This window comes from Equus asinus, chromosome 26, assembly GCF_041296235.1.
Source record: "Equus asinus isolate D_3611 breed Donkey chromosome 26, EquAss-T2T_v2, whole genome shotgun sequence".
NCBI lineage: Eukaryota > Metazoa > Chordata > Mammalia > Perissodactyla > Equidae > Equus > Equus asinus.
In genome coordinates this window covers 23,351,306-23,367,124 of record NC_091815.1, presented here as the reverse complement: position 1 = coordinate 23,367,124, position 15,819 = coordinate 23,351,306, and the positions used below count along the sequence as shown (strand labels likewise).

General features: G+C 43.2%; 1 protein-coding gene across 1 annotated transcript in view; it reads right to left on the bottom strand.

Annotated features, from left to right (window-relative positions):
- SIPA1L3 (signal induced proliferation associated 1 like 3) overlaps positions 1 to 15,299 on the bottom strand; it is a 260,408-nt gene extending 245,109 nt beyond the window's left edge. Inside the window, exon 1 of the mRNA XM_044759866.2 lies at positions 15,213 to 15,299. The gene's annotated coding sequence lies outside the window, so the exon portion shown is untranslated. The remainder of the gene's footprint in view (positions 1 to 15,212) is intronic.
- Positions 15,300 to 15,819: the final 520 nt, after the last annotated feature.

Sequence of the window (15,819 nt, the reverse complement as noted above, 5' to 3'; positions counted from 1 at the left end):
ACAGGAAAATGTGGCCCATTCAAAGGAAAAAAAATCAAAACAGAAACTGTCCCTGAAAAAGAGCTAATTGCAGATATATGAGAAAAAGACTTTAAAATAACTGTCTTAAAGAAGCTCAAAGAACTGAAGGATGATGTGGAGAAAGTAAAAAAAAAATGATGTATGAACAAAAGAGAAATATCAATAAAGAGATAACCTAAAAAGAAATGCTGAAAAGTACAATAACTGAAATGAAAAATTCACTAGAAGGATTCAAAGGCAGATTTAAGCAGGCAGAAGGAAGAATCAGCAAACTTGACGGTAGGACAATGGAAATGATCAAGTCTGAGGAACAGAAATAAAGATTGAAGAAAAGTGAACAAAACCTAAGAGACCTGTGAGACACCAACAAGCAGTCCAGCACGGGCATTGTAGGAGTCCCAGAGGAGAAGAGAGAGAGAAAGGGACTCTCAAAAAAGAAAGAAACAGAATGTTTGAACAAATAAGGGCTCAAAACTTCCCAAATTTGATGAAAGACATGAATATAAACAAGTTCAACAAACTCCCAGAAGGATGAACTCAAAGAGACTTATACCAAGACATATTATAATCAAGCTTTCAAAGACAGAGACAAAGAGAGAATCTTGAAAGCAGCAAAAGAGAAGCAAATCATCACATATAAGGGATCCGCCATAAGATTATCAGCAGATTTCTCATCAGAAACTTTGGGGACTACAAAACAGTGGGATGATACATTCAAGGTGCTGAAAGAAAAAGGTCAGCCAAGAATCTTATATCTGGCAAAACTGTCCTTCAAAAGTCAGAGAGAAATTAACACATTCCCAGATAAACAAGCTGAAGGAGTTCACGATTGCTAGGCCTCCCCTGCAAGACATGCTCAATGCAGTCCTGCAAGGTGACATGAAAAGACACTAGTCAGGAACACCAAGCTGTTGGAAGAAATAAGAATCTCAATAGAGATAAATACATGGGCAATTATAAAACCTAATATTATTGTAAAAAAGGTTTTAACTGCACTTTTTATTTTCTACATGATTTAAGAGACTAATGCATTTAAAGAACTATTAGTTGATGTTTGAAGGCACATAATGTATAAAAATGTAATTCTGTGACATTGATAACTAAAAGGGGTGGAGACAGAGCTATAAAGAGAGGTTTTCTATGTTATTGAAGTTAAGTTGGTATAAACTCAAATTGGAGTGTTATAACTTTAGGGGGTTAAAAGTAATCCCTATAGCAACCACAAAGAAGATTGCTGTAGACTATATACAAAAGGAAATTGAGAGCAGAATTTAAACTCTTCAGTACCAAAAAATTGACTCAACACAAAAGAAGACCATAATGCAAGAAATGAGGGACAAAAAAGCTATAAGGCATATAGAAAACAAAAGCAAAATGAAAGAAGTCCATCCATCCTTATCAGTAACTACTTTAAAAGTAAATAGATTAAACTCTCCAATCAAAAACAGACATTGGCAGAATGGAGTAAAAAAAAAAACCCATGATCCAACTATATGCTATCTGCAAGACACTCACTTTAGATCCAAAGACACAAATAGATTGAAAGTGAAAGGATGGAAAAAAAATATTCCATGCAAATAGGAACCAAAAGAGAGCAGGGGTGGCTATACTAATACCAGACAAATAGAATTTAAATTTAAAAAGCTTACAAGATGGGGGCTGGCCCCATGCTGTAGTGATTGAGTTTGGTGCACTCTGCTTCGGTGGCGTGGGTTCATGGGTTTGGATCTTGGGCATGGACCCACAACACTCATCAGCCACGCTGTGGAGGTAATCTGTATATAAAGTGGAGGCAGACTGGCACAGATGCTAGCTCAGTGCTAATCTTCCTCAAGCAAAAAAAAAAAAAAGCAGCAGATTGACAACAGATGTTAGCTCAGGGATAATCTTCTTCAGCAAAAAAAAAAAAAAAAGAGAGAGAGATAAAACAGGATATTATATATTAATAAAAGTTTCAATACAGCAAGTAGATAGAACAATTATAAACATTTATGCACCTAGTGATGGCCCATCAAAATATATGAAGCAAAAACTGACAGGGAGAAATACATAGTTCTACAATAATAGTCGGAGACTTTAATACCCCACTCACAATAATGGAAAAACAATCAGACAGAAGATGAGTAAGGAAATAGAGGACTCAATACAATAGACCAACTGGATCTAAAAGACATATACAGAACACTCTACCTAACAATAGTGTACACATTCTTCTCAAATGCACATGAGACATTTTCCAGGATAGTCTATATGTTAGGCCACAAATTAGGTCTCAATAGATTTTAAAAGTTAGATATCAAGGGCTGGCCTGGTGGCACAGAGGTCAAGTGCGCACATTCTGCTTTGGCGGCCCAGGGTTCACCGGTTTGGATCCTGGGTGTGGACATGGCACCGCTTGGCAAGCCATGCTGTGGCAGGTGTCCCACATAGAAAGTAGAGGAAGATGGGTATGGATGTTAGCGCAGGGCCAGTCTTCTTCAGAAAAAAAAGAGAAGGGTTGGCAGCAGTTAGCTCAGGGCTACTCTTCCTCAAAAAAAAAAAAAAAAAGATAGATATCGTACAAAGTGTCTTCTCCAACCATGAAGGGATGAAGTTAGAAATCAATAACAGAAGTAAAATGGGACATTCACAAAAATTGGGAAATTAAACAACACACTTTTAAACAACCAATGGACCAAAGAAGAAATCACAAGGGAAAATACTTACAGATAAACAAAAATGAAAATTAATGGGATGCAGTAAAAGTGGTGCTAAGAGGGAAATTAATAGCCATAATGCTTATATTAAAAAATAAGACATATACCAAGTCGACAACCTAACTTTACAACTTAAAGAACTAGGAAAGAAAAACAAACTAAACCCAAAGATAGAAGAAGGAAATAAAGATTAGATTAGAGATAAATGAAGCAGAGACAAATAACAGAGAAAATTAATGAAACCAAAAGTTGGTTCTTCAAAAGATCAACAAAATTGGGGCTGGCCCCGTGGCAGAGTGGTTAAGTTTGTGCGTTCCACTGCAGGTGGCCCAGTGTTTCATTGGTTCTAATCCTAGGCGTGGACAGGGCACTGCTCATCAAATCATGCTGAGGCAGCATCCCACATGCCACAACTAGAAGGACCCACGACGAAGAATATACAACTATGTACTGGGGGGCTTTGGGGAGAAAAAGGGAAAAAATTAAAATCTTAAAAAAAATAAATTAAGAAAAAAGATCAACAAAATTGACAAAACTTTAGCTACACAGACCAAGAAAAAAAGAGAGGACTCAAAAATTACTAAAATCAAATATGAAAGTGGGGAAATTAGTAGCAATTCTACAGAAATAAAAAGGATTATGAGAGTAGTATGAATGATTATACACCAAAAATTGGTTCACTAGATGAAATGAACAAATTCCTAGACACACAAAACCTACCAAGACTAAATAACAAAGAAAGAGAAAATCTGAATAGACCTACAACTAGTAAGGAGATTGAACTGGTAATCAAGAACCTGACAAAGAATAGCCCTGGACCCAATGGCTTCACTGGTGAATTCTACCAAACACTTAAATAAGAACTGAAACCAGTCTTTCTCAAACTTTTTCAAAAAAATTGAAGAGGAAGGAACACCTCCTAACTCATTCTATGAGGTCAGCATTACCCTGACACCAAAGCCAAAGACACTACAAGAAAACTACAGACTAATATCCCTTATGAATACTGATGCAAAAATCCTGAATAAAATACTAGCAAACTGAATTCCTCAGCATATTAAAAGGATTATACACCATGATCACGTGGGATGTATTCCTGGAATGCAAGGATAGTTCAATACTCAAAACTTGATCAGTGTAATACAGCACATTAACGGAATGAAGGGAAAAAAAACACACGATCATCTCAGTTGGTACAGAAAAAGCATTTGACAAAATTCAACACCTTTTCATGATTTAAATAAAACCACTCAGGGCTGGCCCGGTGGTGTACTGGTTAAGTTCTCACATTCCACTTCAGCGGCCCAGGGTTCACCAGTTCAGATCCCGGGTGCAGCCCTACACACCACTTGGCAAGCCATGCTGTGGCAGGTGTCCCACATATAAAGTAGAGGAAGACGGGCACAGATGTTAGCTCAGGGCCAGTCTTCCTCAGCAAAAAGAGGAGGATTGGCGGCAGATGTTAGCTTAGGGCTAATCTTCTTCAAAACAAACAAACAAAAAAACACTCATAAAACTAGGAATAGAAGGAAGCTACCTCAACGTAATAACAGCCATATATGAAAAACCCACAGCAAACATCATACTCAATGGTGAAAGACTGAAAGCTTTTCCTCTAACACCAAGAACAGGGCAAGGATGCCTGCTGCTTCCACCACTTCTATTCAACATAGGACTAGAAGTTCCAGCCAGATCAATTAGGCAAGAAAAAAAACACAAAAGGCATTCAAATTAGAAAGGAAGAAGTACAATTATCTCTGTTTGCGGATCATATGATCTTAAATGTAGAAAATCCTAAAGATTCCACACGAAGAAAGCTGTTGGCTCTAGTAAACGAATTCAGCAAAGTAGTAGGATAAAAAGTCAACACACAAAAATCAATTGCATTTCTATACCCTAAAAATGAACAACCTGAAAATTAAATTACAAAAATAATTCAATTTACAAGAGCATCAAAAAGAATGAAATACTGAGGAATGAACCTAACCAAGGAGGTGAAAGAATTGTACAATGAAAACTACAAAACATCGCTGAAAGAAATGCAGTTACACGCTGCATAAGGACATTTCAGTCAACAACAGACCACATATACAATGGTGCTCACAATAGATTAACACCATACAGCTGAGGTGTGTAGTGGGCTTTACCATCTAGGTTTGTGTAAGTGCACTCTATGATATTCGCACATGGACAAAATTGCCTAACGATGCATTTCTCAGAATGTGTCCCCATTGTTAAGTGACACATGACTGTAAATGGAAACACATCCCATGTTCATGGATTGGAAGACCTAATATTGTTAAAATATCAACACTACCCAAAGCAATCTACAGATTCAAAGCAATCCCTATCAAAAGCCCAATGATGATTTTTGCATAATAGAAAAATTCATCCTAAAACATTGATGGAATGTCAAGGGACTTGGAATAGCCAAAATAATCTTGGAAATGAAGAGCAAAACTGGAGGCCTCACACTTCCTCATTTTAAAACTTACTACAAAGCTACAGTAATCAAAACAGTGTGGTGTTGGCATAAAGATATACATATAAACCAGTGGAACAGAATGGAGAGACCAGAAATGAACGCTTGTATATATGGTCAAATGATTTTTGACAAGGTTGCCAAGACCATTCGATAGGGAAAGGATAGTCTTTTCAATGAATGGTGCTGGGAAGACTGGATATCCACGTGTAAAATAATGAAATTAGATCCTTGCCTCACACCATATACAAAAATTAACTCAAAATGGATCAAAGACCTAAATGTGCGACTAAAACAATAAAACTATTAGAAGAAAACACACGATAGCTTCACGACATTGGATTTGGCAATGATTTCTCAGAAAGACACCAAAGGTGCAGTTAACAAAAGAAAAAATAGAAAAATTGGACTTCATGAAAATTTAAAAATTGTGTTCATGAAAAAACACTATCAACAGAGTAAAAAGGCAACCCACAGAATGAGTGAAATATTTGCAAATCATATATCTGACAAGGGATTAATACCCAGAATAGAGAGAGAACTCCTAAAACTCAACAACAAAAAAACACAAACAAAAACAAAAAATGGGCAACGGATTTAAATAGACATTTTTCCAAAGATGATATACAAATGGCCAATAAGCACGTGAAAAGATGCTCACCATCACTAATCGTTAGGGAATGCAAATCAAAACCACAATGAGCTACCACCTCACACCCAGTAGGATGGCTACTATAAGAAAAACAAACAGGAAAGAACAAGTGTTGGTGAGGATTAGAGAAATCGGAACCCTTCTGCACTGTTGGTGGGAATCTAAAACGGTACCGCTGTTGCAGAAAACAGTATGGAGGTCATCAAAAGATGAAAAATAGAATTACATATGATCCAGCAATTCCACTTCTGGGTATATACCCGAAAAAATTGAAAGCAGGATCTTGAAGAGACATTTGTAAACTCATGTTCATAGCAGCATTATTCACGATCACTAAAATGTGGAAGCGATCCATGTGTCTATTGATGGATGAATGGAAAAGCAAAATGTGTTATATACATACAGTAGAATATTATTCAACCTTAAAAAGGAAGAAAATTCTGCAATACATTACAACATGAGGACATTTTGGTAAGTGAAATAAGCCAGTCACAAAAAGACAAATGCTACATGATTCTTCTTATATGGGATACTCAGAGCAGTCAAAATCATAAAGATAGAAAGCAGAACGGTGGTTGCCAGGGGCTGAGGGGAGGGCGGATGGAACTTACCGTTGAATAGCTGTAGAGTTGCAGTTTGACAGGATGAAAATTACGGAGATGGGGTGGTGATGATTGCACAACATCATGGATGTATTTAACACCACTGAGCTGTACACTAAAAACGGTTACGAGTAAATTTTACAAGGATTTTACCACCATAAAAAAGGTTGAAAACATAAACCAGAGCAGAGAAATAGAGAAATGGGGTGCCAGCTGGAGAAGATGGGGTCAAGGGAGGGCCTTTTTTTTTTAAGATGTGGGATCTCACTGTATGTTTGTTTGACGATGGGAATGACCCAGGAGACTGGGGGAAACTCCTAGAGCGATGACCTTGGGTGGTGAGTAGCAGCAATCCCATGTCCAATTATAGGGGTGGGTCTTAGACAGGAACATGGGCTATTCACCTACAGCAGTTGAGAGCAGGGGGAGTAGATGAGTGTAAATGTCATGGAGGGAGCATGATGACGTGTTCTTCCTGTTATTTCTGATATTCTCGTTGAAACGGGAAGCAAGGTCATCAACTGAGTGAAGGAGGGAGGAAGTATTGGAAGTTTGAGAAGTCACGAAATAGAGGTCGAGGACAGTGAAAGAGGAAACAGCCCTGGAACATGCAGTGAGGCTGGCAGGCAGCAGTCTGTTCTCGTTTGAGGTTAGTGGTCACGAATTTCAATGAAACTAGTTAGCCTGGTAGATAGTTCTCCAGCTCTGTTCATCTGCATGGATGCGAGCAGTGGGCAGACGATTTGATTTAACCACAGCTGACATTTTTCTAATTCAGTATTATGGAGGGAAAGAGGCATAAGTTTGTGGAGGGAATAGTCAAGAGAGTGACTATAATGGTGGACCACGGGTAAGTGTGGTGGGGAGGGACATGAGGAGACGAGGGTGGGAAGGCACAGTGAAAGGTTATAGGATCAACGGTTTGTATCGGGGTCCAAGAGTCATTAGACAGGAAGCAAGCTGCACAGATAGAGGAGGCGGCGGGTAGACGGGTTCCCACCCCCGCTCAGGGCCTTAAATGCTTTCACATTCTGATGACTCCAAGTTTATATCTCCAGCCTGAATCTCTACTCTGAGCTCTAGGCTGGGACATCTAATTGCCTTTTTAACATCTCCATTTGGATGTATAATAGGCATCTCAAACTTAAAACATCCTCATCTCATCTCTCTAAACTACCCCTCCCCCAGTTTGTCCCACTCTCAGTAACAGCAATTTCTATTCTTCCATTTGCTCAAGCCACTTGGGATCATTCTGGACTCCTCTTTTCCAGATATATCCCACACCCAATCCATCAGCAGGTCCTACCTGGCTTCAGCATCCAAGGGACTACCTCTTATCTGGATCAGTATAATGAACTCACTGCTTCCACCCTGGACCTCCTATATTCTATTCTCCACACAGCATCCAGAAGGAGTCTTTAAAAGCGAACATCCAACACATCATTCCCCTTGTTCAAATTCTCCAATGTTTCCCCGTCTAAGAGGAAAAGCCAAAGTCCTTACAAGGGCCCAGAAGCCCACATAACCAAAAGCAAGCCCCCCACCGCCTCGCCTCTCCAAGTACACGTCCTGTCACTCTTCCTCTGCCCCCCAGCAACCCTGCTCAGACCTGTGAAGTGCAATGCACCCCCCGCCCCAGGGGCCTTGGCACTTGCTATTCCCTTGTCTGGAAGGTTCTTCCTCCAGATAAACACAAGGTTTACTCTTCATTTCCTTCAAATTTCGGCTCAAATATCACCTTATGAGAGAGGCCTCCTTCCCCTTTTCCCTCTGGCATTCTTCCTCCCTCTCACCCTGCTTTATTTTTCTCCGTAGCACTTAGCAACTGGCATTTCTGCATTTATTGTCTCTCTCTCCCCACGTCGTGTCAGCTCTATGAAAGAAATCACTTTGTTTTGTTCACTGCTATTCCCAGTGCCTGGAAAACAGTTAAACTCTCAGTAAGAATTTCTTGAATGGGTGAATCTACACATATTAGCTGTTAGCTTCTGTGTAACCAAAGACAAGGCTTGGCTCTCAAGGACTGGGAAAGTAATACGCTGAGCCATCCATGCAATGAACGCTAATGAACTTAGTCCTAAGACTTTAAAATCCACCTGTTCATCATGGTGGCCAGATTACCAGGAGGAATGCTACAGGCTTGCACCTTAGCAATGCCATCTCTTGGGTTCCTTCTAGCTGTAATCTTAAAGGAAACTCAGATTGCTCAGTCAGTCAGGAGCAGAACTGTAACTGGGGTCCATTCATTCACTCACCAATATTTACTGATCACTGTAAGAGCCAGACATTATGCCAGGGTTGGGCAGGAGAGGGGGTGTGCGATGCTGAGTAAAATTCAGTCCCCACCCACAAGGAGAATACAATCTACAGTTGAGATAGTCAAGTAATTACAAAGTAGATCGATAAGTGCCACACAGGAGTGGGCAGAGACTTCTGCAGGAACACACAGGAGGGACAGTCACCCAACAGGGTAAGGTGGTCAAGACAAGTTCTGACAAGATCTGATGGCCTACACCAGGATATGAGGGGGGGGGCGTTTAGATGGTAGAACCAATGGTCACATATGACAACCAGGTTTCCTTCTCACATAACTTGAGCACGTGTTGTTTTTCCTGGAAAAGGTATGAGTTTTTGTGTGGAGATGAAGGAAGGGTAGAGAAAAAGTGCTCAGTTTGAGGGGCCTGTGCGACAAGGAAATGGAAATCTCCAGTGGACCCTTGAAATCTGTGTCTAGAGCTCAGAAGAAAAGTCTGGGCTGGAGATAGAAGTTGGGAAGTCATCCACATATAGACAGTAATTGAACTCCTGGAAATCGTTAAGATTATCCAAGGAGTATGAAGTTGGAAGAGAAAAGGGTATAGGATACAATTTTAAAGAGCACCAATATCTAACGGATGGGTAGAGCTGGGGGAGCCTCACAAGGTTTGAATGTCTATTTTTGTTTTCATATTATTCTGAAAGAAAACATGAGGCTTCTGGATCTGAGATCAGATTTATCACGATTATTACTTATAGCAATAAATGCATTAGTCCCCCATGCCCAGTACCCTACAGGTGACACGATGGAACCAGACGGACCTGGCTTGTGAAAAAGGGGTTTTCTTGAACCACAGGAGAGGAGCTGGACATGACGAATCTGAGAGTGTATACAGACTACACGCGGCCCACCTGCCACCCTGCCCAACACCCCTGATGTCAACACATCCCTCAGCGTGTAAACAAGTTCTCTCAGGAGGAGAGAGGGCAAAGTCCCTGCTTCATAATGCAAGCGTTTGGCTCTAGCGAGAGAAGTTTCATTCCCCTTTGCACAGAAGCAGATGGCTCCGGGTCTCACACCACGCGAATGTCAGGAGCAAACGGGTCTGGGGAAAAGAACATTCCCCCGCACGGCATCCTCCTCTGCTCGAGAAACCAAACCACGGAGAAACATGATAACATTCAAGGAGCATTGTTTCCTTGACAGAGACTTCGAGGGAAACGCCAGAGAGAGGCAGAACAATCAAGAAAGCGTAGGACCAGAGAAGCCTTAGGAGGAGGAGTGTTTCAAGGAGAGGTCAGCAGGGCCAGTTACCGCAGAGGCGTGAAAAGGACTGACAGCGAGTCAGCGGATTCAGCAACAAGAAGGTTGTGATGACCTTGACCAAAGCCGATTCAGTGGAGTGATGAAGCCTGAAGCTAGACCTCAGCGGGCTGAGGAGAATGGATGGTGCCAAGAAAGACAATCTAAATTTAATAGGTTTGACTATCAAGTAGAGGGAGGAGAGAAAGCAGTATCCCCAAAGAAGACAGCGTGGGAAGATTGTCATACGAGAGAAACTCACAAATGTTTGATACCCTGATGGGGCCAAACCAGTGGAGATGGTAGTTTTGAAGATATGGAAGAAAAAGCAGAATATTGGGGATACTGGTATAAGTGAGGGCCTCGAGAACACGAGGGAATGGGGTCCAGAGCCCAGCGGGAAGAATTCGCTCCAGAGAAGGGTACAAGGTGGGTGGGTGAGTGTATCTTTCCAGCATAATAACAAGGGGAATAAGAAAAGATGGAGAAGATTGTAGGTGTGACAAAACGCTAAGGAAATTGTTAAGAAAAAAAATATTCAATGATGCTTGTTAAAGCACAGTGAGGAAGATTTTATTTGAGCAAGGAGACCATCTCGATTGGTATGGGGACCACCATAATGGGATTTTGCAGCGGGCGAGAGACACTGGGCTCAGCTCTGAATACAGCCTGGGCAGGTGGGGTTTAACAGCCAAGCAGCAGGGTGGGGGCAGTGGATGGAAAATTCCTCAGAGGACACATCATGGGTGAGCAGGGATTCTGGGTAAACCGACTTAATAGGATTCTTGCTGAAGCAGGCCAGAGGGATCAGACAGCGCCTGGGGGATGCTGGAGGGCGGGGAACCTGATCAGATATCCAAGGTGTTCCGATATCGAGGGTGGAGGGTTCTGGTTAATCTGGCAAGCAGGGTTCTCGCCAAAACTGGATTTTACAAGGAAGTGCGCAGATGGGCCCAGGAGAAGGTTCAGGAGCCTGACTGAAGTTTGGTCAAGCTCTTTCTCAGAGCTCCCATCTAATACATTCTCTTTTTTGAGTAAAGTGAAAGTTATTTGCTGGCAGTGTGAAAAGACCGGAGTTTGTAGGCTCCAATCTCTAAGGACGGACAAGATTCTCTGGAATGCTTAGAAGCCTGGGCGCAAGAGCAGTGAATGCTGTCCAACCAAAACAAATTCAGACTTGGACAAAGAGAGACTACTCAAAAAGACCACTGCAAGAGAGAGAATGCTGCAAGGACCCCAGAATCACACGGAGGTTTTCTTCTTCTTCTTTTTTTTTTGCTAAGGAAGATTCACCCTGAGCTCACATCCGCTGCCAATCTTCCTCTTTTTTTTTGGATGTGGGCCACCACCAGCACATGGGCACCCACAGATGAGTGGTGTAGGTCCTCACCCAGGAACCAAACCCAGGCCACTGAAGCCGAGTGTGCTGAACTTAACTGCTGCGCCACCTGGGCCGGCCCCAGGACTTTTAAGGGGAAACTGGGCAAGCAAGGAGGTGAGCAGACAGCATGATCAGGTTCGTCTGACAGGAAATAATTCTCCCTGTGTTCAGCTGGTAGCTGATTCTCGGGAAGAACCGTTAAGGGAGGATGTTGAGCATTTTAGTGCTTGCTCAGACTGGAGGTCAAGCTAAATTTCAGGGGCTTGTGGGGAAAAGAGAAACTTGACTACAGTTTGGTCAAGCCCAGGCAGAGCGTAAAAAAAAATGGGCAACTGGGAATGCTTGGTCAGTGTGGACAGCTGGAGTGATCTACAGCGGGAGGGTTTGCAGAGTGTGAGGAAAAAGAGGCAATGAGGCTGAAGTGTACTGGTGGAGGAGTGGGTAAATCAGACGCTCGTGGTATGTAGGATGGATAGAGAAGGAAAGGACATCAGCAGGAAGCTGACCAATAGGGAGAAAGGTCACTAACTGGAGACCTTGATGCAGTTGAAGAATAGGTATGGTAGTAATAATGCAGAGAGCAAACACAAGAATCGGAGGCAATATTCTCCTGGCTTAATCGTCCCAGGGCCAGGGGCCAGGCAACGAGGGACCACCCCATAGTCCAAAACCTGCAGAAATTACTCAAACTGGCCAATCCTAGTGTTCATCCTGCCCCGCCCTGCCTTTCTCGCGGAAACCCCGGTAAAGGCTGTGGCCGAAGCCTTCGCCTCGGTCCTGTCTTCTGCCTCCTAATCACCCCGCTGTCCTTCCCACGTGGCCTCCGTAGTACGCTGTGCCTCCATCTCCAGGACCTGCGAGTGTCATAAACTCATTTCCTGGGCCTCTCCTCGGTCTCCTCTTATTTATTCATTTATTTATTTATTTGAGGAAGATTAGCCCTGAGCTAACTACTGCCACTCCTCCTCTTTTTGCTGAGGAAGCCTGGCCCTGAGCTAACATCCATACCCATCTTCCTCTACTTTATATGTGGGACGCCTGCCACAGCATGGCTTTTGCCAAGCGGTGCCATGTCTGCACCCAGGATCCGAACCAGCGAACCCTGGGCCGCAGAGAAGCGGAATGTGGGAACTTAACCGCTGTGCCACCGGGCCAGCCCCAACGGTCTCCTCTTATGACTGCGCCTGACTGACCACCTCAGAAACGAATACAAAACACAGAGTAACAAAATTGTCACAATTCCCCATGATCTCTTGGGAGTCCGACCACAGGCTCACTGAAAGTCAGTTTTGGAGGCCAAATGCGGAGACATCAGTGTGACATCCTGTGCAGGCCTCAGTAAAATGGGGTTGACAAGAAACAGCCTTTAGTCCAGCAGAACTTACAAAAGCAGCATGGGGTCTGCAGCCGGATTGTTCGGGCTCCAAGCCCAGCTTTGCCACCGAGGGCGAGTTTCTGCATCTGTTCAATGGGCATATGAATAACACCTGCCTGTAAAGGTCAGGAATGGGAACAGGGGGATGAGTGAGGAGGCTGCGGCCACAATCCAGAGGAAAGAGGGTGGGGAGCTGAACCAGGGAGAAAGAAGCGGCAGAAGTGTGGGCAGATCTGGATCCAACTACTGTAACCAATAGACACCAAAATTGCAGTGGCTTAATGAAACCGAAGCTTCTTTCTTATTTGCATACGTGGCAGACCTCCTGGTCAGGAGGCAGCACCCCTCCATCAGTGATTCAGGGACCTTGACTTCCTCTATCTTGTGGTTCTGCCATTTGCTAGGGGCTTGGAGTCCTCTGCCCCCACGAAAGAGCAGAGGAAGAAGGAAAACCTGTTAGTTCACCGACTTGGCCCAAAAGCAACACTTATCATTTCGGCTGCCGTTCCATTGGCGAGAATGGTTAACGGCCTCACCAAAATGCAGGGGTTTGAGCAGGGTTGGCTGGGCAACCACTTCCTAGCCTCAGTTCTACACTGTTGGAGAAGAAATACGAATTTTGATGGACAGTCATCTGGTGAGGATTAAATGAGATAAATGTACGCTTAAAAAAACCTAGAAATTGCAACACTCCAATGCTGCCTTTCCCTAAGAGTTTAAAGGTGAAACCTTGTTCAGAGAAGTTTCCACGTGCAATGGCAGCAAATAGGAGTAATATTTGCTATAACCATTTGGGGCCTGCGGGGCTCCACTCTGGGTCTCACCCCTCCCCTTCCCTCACATTCACCAGAACCGCCAATGAACGTGCCTTGGTTCTCAGCCCTTTCTGAGTACATGTTACTAGAGAGGGTAGCTGATCCCCCACGAAAATAGGAGCTCCTGGGCCAAAACAGCCACACATCTGAGGAACACAGATTCTTTCAAAGAATGACAACGGGATGGGAAAATATATACCATCTGAAGCAGAACTATATGAACAAAGAATTTTAAATAAGCAAAATATTCTTAAGGAAATCAGGGAAGATGTCTGCAATATAAAACGCAGAATAATATACATTTAAGTAGCAAGTGGAAATTTTAGGTATTAAAAATGTAATAATTAGGGGCCAGCCCCGTGGCCGAGCAGTTAAGTGTGCGCACTCTGCTTCGGCAGCCCAGGGTTTCACCGGTTCGGATCCTGGACGTGGACATGGCACTGTTCATCAAGCCACATTGAGGTGGCGTCCCACACGCCACAGCTAGAAGGACCCACAACTAAAAGAATATATACAACTATATATTGGTGGCATTTGGGGAGAAAAAGCAGAAAAAAAAAGTAGTAATTGAAATAAAGAACAAAATAGATGAGGTACACAGTAGGATAAATATAGCTCAGAAGTGAGTAAATTAAAAGATCAGCTTGAAGAGCTCTCCCAGGAAGCAGCCAAAAATGGAGAAAGGGAAAATATAAAATAAAGGCTAAGAGATAGAGAGAAAGGATTATAGAGTGCAAAACAGAAGAGATAAAAACACAAATCTAGACACAGTGCAATTTAAGGAAATCAAGAGTTTGCTTTGATTTACAAAGGAACAAGGTTCAGGTTGACATCAGATTTCTTTGTCACAACCCTGGATGCAAGAAGACTGTGGAGTAAAATATTAAAGGGAAGGAACCTAGAAATTTATATCCAGTTAAACTGCCCATCAGTGAGGACTAAAAAAAAATATCCACAGGCTCATTAGGCCTCACAAGGTTTGTCACAGAAAGGCCCACTTTGAAAACAGTTTTGGAGGAAGGACTAAAAAGAAGAAGGGAAAAATCCCAGAGATGCTGTAAGAGAAGTGGGAAGAAAGTGTGACCAAATATTTTGGTAATTGTTTATCATTCCTTATTATTGTTATATTAAAAAGGCTAGGGTCAAATAAAACAAAGAGAACATCCATAACTCAGAAATAAAATTCTATACAATATCAACACGAATGGAGGGAGCAAGGATGAGAGAAGACCAAAGGACACGAGAGCCTGCTAAAGTACTTTGTCTTGCTAGAGAAACGATGTTGTCAATTTATTGCCTCTCAGCTCCGAATCCACCCTTCAATAATTATGTGTGGACAGAATTCCTTTAAGCATCTCTCCTTTGCAGGGAGCACAACATTAAACTTTCTCCGTGTGGGGCTCTGCAAGGTCACTGCGGGAGGAAAGGGCCCTCCTGCTGTCTCTGGCTACTGCACAGCGGCGGGGTGGGGGTGGGGGGCAGCAGTGTAGGAGTGAGGACGTGCAAGAGAGCTCTGCCACAGCCAGGTGCGCAGAACTCGCAGTCTCTTGGTGACCCTGCAGCCTTGGCCCGGTCTTCCAGTTACCTTCCCACACGGATACGGAAGCCAGTACCCCAAAGGCCTCTTACCTGCAATGGTGTCCCAATCGTGGACTACTTCCCGCGTTGTTGGCCTGCAGCTTAGATGGCTCCCAGCAAGCCTCTGGTTCCTCTGCACACCCAGGCCGCTGTTTGCTGAGTGTCTGTGCCCCACCTGCACTCGGGAGGGTTGGTTCCTATTTGTTGATGAAAGAGATAAGAATGAGGCCAGAGTCGAGGTGATGGTTACCATGACCACCTCTAGGCTGAACTATGGGCAGAAATCAAGAATTACATTTTAACCTTGACTGTCGCCAGAAGGCCAGAGAACAATGCGGTCTTTCCCTGCAGTTAGGACACTGAGAAAGCCTGGGGCATGAGATACACTGTAGCCAGAAGGGGCGACTTGAGCAGAACTGGACTCAGCCCTAACTTGCACACTCTGCATTTCTGCCTTTAAACACCCGCCGCCCCCTGGCCGAGAGGGCGCCCACCTATCAATTTGTGGGTTGAGGTGTACTTGCCCCGTTTGCAAACATTTAATAAAGCCTCGCTTTTCTTTACAACGTATCTCTGCCTTGTAGAGCTGCTCATTCGGTTATCATCGTCCAGACACTGCCGACCAGCTCCAGCCTGGACGAACCAGTGAAAGTTTTTG